Below are 6,265 nucleotides of genomic sequence, written 5' to 3'. Positions count from 1 at the left end.
TCATCGGGAGACGAAGGCCGAGGGAGAGGGAGAGGAGAATAGCGAATGAGGATAATTTTTTCCTTTCGGGTGGGGGGAAGAAGCAACGCGCGTTGCACGAGGAAAGTGGATGATTCGTAAAATAGGTAGGAATCAACTTTCCCCCATTTTTGCCTGAGCGAATGAAATGGTGTAATCTCACTTCAATTCAATCCTTTCTACACTAACACCATAATTTGATGAACTAAGTAATGCGGGGAGAATTTATTCCACTTCATTGGGGACTAACCCCCCTAGTAAGTCACTTTTTCACTAACCCCCTAAACGAATAGAGGAGCTCATTATTAGCCATAAATAATAAATAGACTCTAGTTATTAACTTGCTTCGGCTGTTCGATGACATGTACTGATCGCTTCGATAGAGGGACAACCGAGAAGGATTGGATCCTAGGCTTCAGCTTCTCTGCGAGCTTTATGATACAGAAGAACATTACTTTGTACAACACCATCATTCCGAACAAGATTAAGAGATCTACCATTTAGAGTAACCCAGCTCGATCCTCCATATATTCTTCAAAATTTCCAGGCCGGTAATGGTTGGCGATCCTCCGGCTTGTGGGTTGGGGAACGTCATCCCCAGAAACTCGTTCTTGTACAATCCTTGGATTGCATACTTGTGGAAGGAGATGTATTAGACTGGGTATTTCCAAAATGGCTCGGGTAACTCGTTTGTTAATCGGTAAAAGCCACCATTCAATATCATGATTCCCTGGATTCCGGCACCGGTGATGATCCCCAGGAGCAAGTTCGGCATGACGCTTGCGACCACCATCATTAGACTCTCCACCAACATCATGCAGATGAATAAGAGCAAATTGAAGTAGAGGAAATGCTCAAAATTCTTTTGAAGGCCGACTAAGAAGTAAGCAAGGGTAGCGGGAGTGACCGAGATGAGAAACAAGAAGGGAATGGAAGACATGGCATTTCCCACCACTGATGTTGCGACTCCGTAGTGCCCATTTATTCTCTCTCGGTGAAATATCTATTCATATATAAATTCAGTTAATTGGGTGTCTTGAATCCGATTACCCGACCCGACCCAGTTCGGATCCGCATCGAGACCTGATTAAGAAGTTAAATCGGGAGCTTTGATTTGGGGTTTTTTGAGGAAAGGTCGAGATGACGAGGGTTTTGGGGATTCTTTGTGCAGAGAAAGAGGGTTCGTCGAGGGAAAAATTGGACATCGATTTTGTATGCTTAAAGCCGCAAAGCTTCACCTCTTTTCGATTTTAGTGGACTCTCGTTTCCTCCCGTGGAGTAGGCTGTCGCCGAACCACGTAAGATCGTTCCCTTTGTGCTTTTTGAGTTGATTTAATGATTTTGCATCTATTTCATATTTCTCTCTTTGATTATATACTTCGTGGTTGGTTATTCTCGGTTTATTGTACTCAAATTTGTGTCTTCGTTATAACAATATCAGAGCGAGGTTTTCCGGCGACGGCGCTGGATTTCCATTTATCCCTCTTTGTTTCCACTGACGGGAAGAGAGCTCTTTGTCCCGAGCTTCCGTTTAGTGGTTTTCTGGAAGTGCCAAAAGGATAAGAATTTTTTTTTTTTGGGCACTGTTCGTGGTTTCTGGAAGTGGCGAGGAGAAGAATTTTTTTTTTTTTTTGGGGGGGCACTATTTGGTATTGGATTCTGGAAGTGAAAAGAGAGATATTCTGTTTATCAGAGAGGTCAGAGAGAAGATTTAAGCATCTGAGCATTTTTTTTATCGAGGGTATTTTGGTAATTATGACTACAAAGTATACATTAGAAAATTTTGATGGGCAGATGAGTTTCAGTTTGTGGCGTGTGAAGATGCGTGCCTTGATAGTACCGCAAGGATTCCATAGAGTATTGAATGGAAAGGATAAGTTTCTTACTACGATGTCGGAAGAAGTCAAGGAGGATCTTGACATCAAAGTTCTCAGTTCTATTCAGTTGTGTTTGGCCGATGACGTTTTGCGGGAAGTTACAGATGAGATGACAACAACTGGTTCGTGGTTGAAGTTGGAGAGTATTTATATGACTAAATCTCTCACAAACAGGCTATATTTGAAGCAACGTCTTTACACTCTTCAGTTGAAGGAAGGTACATCTCTCAAAGAACATTTTATTGAGTTCAATAAGATTGTTATGAATTTGAGAAATATAGATGTTACCATTGAAGATGAGGATCAAACACTGATTGTGTTGTGCTATTTACCCCCATCCTATGAGCACTTCGTTACGACTATGCTCCATGTGCACGATACCATCTCTATGGAGGATTCAAGGCATCTTTATACTCTAACGAGTTGAGGAAGAAGGTATCTACTAGTGGGAGCGAGGAGCAAGCAGATGGTCTGTTTGTTCGAGGGCGAACGAAGGAAAAGGATTCTGGAGGCAGTGGCCGTTCTAGGCCGAAGTCAAAGGGGAAATGGGGCAAGTGCTATTATTGTCGTCAACCAGGTAATTTTGCAAGAGATTGTCCAAAACTCAAAGAGAAGGAGAAAATAGAAGAAAAGGAAGAGGTTGTTGAAGATCATTCTGATGGTTCAGAATATGTTCTCATAGTTGAGTGTTGCACACTCACAGGATGAGTGGATACTTGATTCGGGCCGCTCCTACCACATGTGTCCTATCAAGGATTTTTTCTGTGACATCTGTCGATAGATGGTGGTACAATTTTGATGGGAATTTTTTTGCTCTATAAAACTATTTGGGATTGAAACGGTTCAGATCAAGATGTATGACGGTATAGTGAGAATTTTGTAAGAAGTTCGGCATGTACCAATTTTTTTTTCTCTAGTTTCTCCTCTTTCCCTTGGCTGCAGATATACAGTTGAAGGTGGAGTTTTTTGGAGATCTGTAGGGGTACATTGGTTGTAATGAAAGGGAAAAATGTTGGTAACTTTTTATGTGCTTCAGGGCAGTACAGTCATAGGTTCTGCAGCATGTTCCTTATCTTCAGATTCAAATATTGACACGACTTGTCTGTGGAATATTCGGTTAGGGCATATCAGTGACCAGGTGGAGTTTGAGGGTGATGAGTACGGCTATGTCGACATGGTCGCTTATGCATTACCTGTGGCAGAGACCATTTAGTTTCCAGAGCCCTCTAACTACCGTGAAACTGTCACGGGTAGTGATGTTGCTTAATTCAGACTTTCAGGTTCTACATTCAAGTTCAAGCACAGTTTGGACTTTCGTTTGGTGTTCGTAGTATTTGAGGAGGATACCCTAAGAGGCAAGGTGGAGAAGGCGATAGACAAGTTCAGTTTTTCAGAGAGGAGTAATCGAATTCAAGCCAAGGTGGAGATTTGTTAATCGGGTGTCTTGAATCTGATTACCCGACCCAACCCGGTTAGGATCTGTGTCGGGAGCCGATTAAGAAGTTAAATCGGGAGCTCTGATTTGGGGTTTTTTTAGGAGAGGTCGAGACGACGAGGGTTTTGGGGATTCTCTGCGCAGAGAAAGAGGGGTTCGTCAAGGGAGCAATCGGACCTCGATTTTGTATGCTTGAAGCCGCAAAACTTCACCCCTTTCCGATTTTAGTGGATTCTTGTTTCCTCCCATGGAGGCTACCACTGAACCATGTAAGATCGTTCCCTTTGTGTTGTTTGAGTTGATTTACTGATTTTGTATTTATTTTGTATTTCTCTCTTTGATTATATACTTCGTGGTTAGTTATTCTCGGTTTATTGTGCTCAGATTTGTGTCTTCGTTATAACAAATTCCCATTAGAGAATAAAAATTGTGGTTTAAGAAATAAAAATACGGAGTTGGGTTTGTGCTCATTTATTGAATTATTTTCAGAGAGACAAGCAATGAGCTGTTTGGGATGGAATTGACCTTCATGTCCTCCGTAAAGGCAATGAATCCTCCGATTCACATGAAAGTACGATAGAAAGCCATAAACATAAGAATAGAACTTCTAGCCTGAAGAAGAAAACAAAAGATCCATGGATGAGCAAGGAAATGGAGGATACATAGGCAGCAAAGAGGACCTCAGATTACCTTAATTGAATCAGAATCATGCCCAATGGCGTGGAAAATGGTACCCGCACAAAGGCAAAGAGAAATGTATACTAAAAACTGGAGCCAACAGTAACCAAGCTCCCTTAACATGTTCAAAAATGATCTTTTGGTGAGAACGATGGATTGAGTAAGAAAGCTAGCTTGGCTGCCCTTCTTCTCCAAAGTTCCCCCTCCCTGAAGAACACAAGAACACTAAGAAAATGGTTGGGCAGAATGGTTACTTTCAACTATATTACCGTCCAGTGCTTGGTTCTTATTCCATGCTTACCCTAGTGCAAATCTCTTCCACATGTCTCGTCACTTGCTGGGTAAGGGCGGATGACTTGTATGATTGCACGAGGAGTTCAATTACTTCGACAGTCGACTTGCCACCGCCGCCTTCCTCAATGTCCTGATAACAATAACAGAGATAATTACAGATTACTTATCGGATAGCTAATATAAAGGTGACTTTCAACTACATAAAGAATCAAATAAAAAGAAAAGAAACAAATGAAGAAATGAAAGGAGAAAAAAAAATCCTTCGTTATTGACATTGAATTGAACCATATCAGTTTCTTCATGTATATTGCCATTTAAGAAAACATCTTTGACATTGAATTGATATACGGGCCATGAAGAATTAGCGACAAGTGATAATAAGATATGTATCGAATTTAACTTGGCAACAGGGGAGAAGGTCTCCTCATAATCCACTCCATAACATTGAGTGTATCCTTTAGCGATGAGTCGGGCCTTAAGACGAGCAACGGATTCATCTGAATTGTGTTTGACGAAAAACACCCATTTACAACCCACTGGTTTCTTACCTTTTGGAAGTGGTGCTAAATGTCATGTTTGATTCTCATATAAGGTTTGCATTTCCTTATCCATAGTCGTCTCCTATCCTAGATGTTGCAGGGCCTCCTGATAGGACTACATAATAGAAGTGGAAGAAAGAGATACAAGGATCTGAGAACAACCAGAAGACAAATGATGGTGAGACATATAGTTGGATATAGGATGAGAAGTAGTATAGGAACAATGTTCTTTTCTTAGAGCAATGAGCCGAGTATCAAACTGTGGACCAAATGGAATGGGAGAAGGACTTACTTCAATAGGACCCGAAACTTCATAGGTGAGGTGTTGACCGGTGCTTCGAGGGGCGCGGGGGAGGGGGGAGGGGTGTGAGTAACATCGGCATTAAAAGGGGGGGAGGGAGTGTGTGAGTAACATCGGCATTAAAAGGCACAAATGGAGAAAGATTGTAGGAGGGAAGAACAAACCTGGAGGAGCATCTTCTGAGGAATAAAATGAGGTGTCCTAAAAAAAAGTCATATCCTGAGACACAAGTAACCTTCGAAGGGTGGGATTGTAAGAGACATAACCTTTTTAGGTATGAGAGTAACCCAAAAAAAATGTAGTTCATAGAATGAGGAACAAGTTTACTTTTCTAAAGCATCCACATCCAAAAACCTTTACAAGAAAAGAAAACTGATCTTCATTAGGAAAATAATACAGAATATAGAGACTTATGACCCAGTACTGATGAAGGTAACCTATTGATAAGAAAATAGGTCGTAAGTAGAGCATGGGACCAATAAAAGTAAGGTACATTAATGGAATAGAGGAGGCCCTGAGCAACTTCAAGGTGATGATGGTTTTTTCTTTCAGCAACACCATTCAATTGAGGGGTGTAGGCACAAGATGTTTGATGGATAAGGCCATGACCTTCACAGAAGGATTGGAACCAACTAGACAAATATTCTTTAGCATTATCAGACTGAAGTATTTGAATTTTCTTATCAAACTGAGTTAACACCATAGCATAATAGACCTTAAAGATAGTAATTATTTCAGATCTTTCTTTAAAAAGATATAACCAAGTAACTCGGGTAAAATCATCAACAAAAGTTATAAAGTATTTAACATTAGAAATATTAGAGACACACAAAGGTCCCCATACATCAGAATGTACTAAAGAAAAAGGAGAAACACTAGTAGTTTTAGGCCGAGGAGAATATGTACTCCTTTGGTGTTTACTTAATTGACAAACCTCACACTTGAAAGTAAATAAACACTTTAACGAAGGAAGCAAATGACAAAGGGAAGGGGTAGATGGATGACGAAGCTGGTTGTGCCAAAGTTGTGCATCGGATGTAGAGGATGAAAGTGCAGCTAACGAAGGCAGGTCGAAGTAATACAAACCCCTTTTTTCATGGTTGCCACCAAACACCCGCTTCAT

At 40.9% G+C, this 6,265-nt stretch overlaps 1 pseudogene; it reads right to left on the bottom strand.

The window, feature by feature from the left end:
- Positions 1 to 347: 347 nt before the first annotated feature.
- On the bottom strand, positions 348 to 6,265 carry LOC137936315 (ABC transporter G family member 1-like; annotated as a pseudogene).

The sequence above is a fragment of the Aristolochia californica genome, unplaced genomic scaffold (genome assembly GCF_029961685.1).
Source record: "Aristolochia californica isolate CCGP_79_NKW_82.1479 unplaced genomic scaffold, dmAriCali1.0.hap1 SCAF_7, whole genome shotgun sequence".
Classification (NCBI taxonomy): domain Eukaryota; kingdom Viridiplantae; phylum Streptophyta; class Magnoliopsida; order Piperales; family Aristolochiaceae; genus Aristolochia; species Aristolochia californica.
Note: the sequence above shows the minus strand (reverse complement) of the source record. Positions and strands in the feature narration are given on the sequence as shown.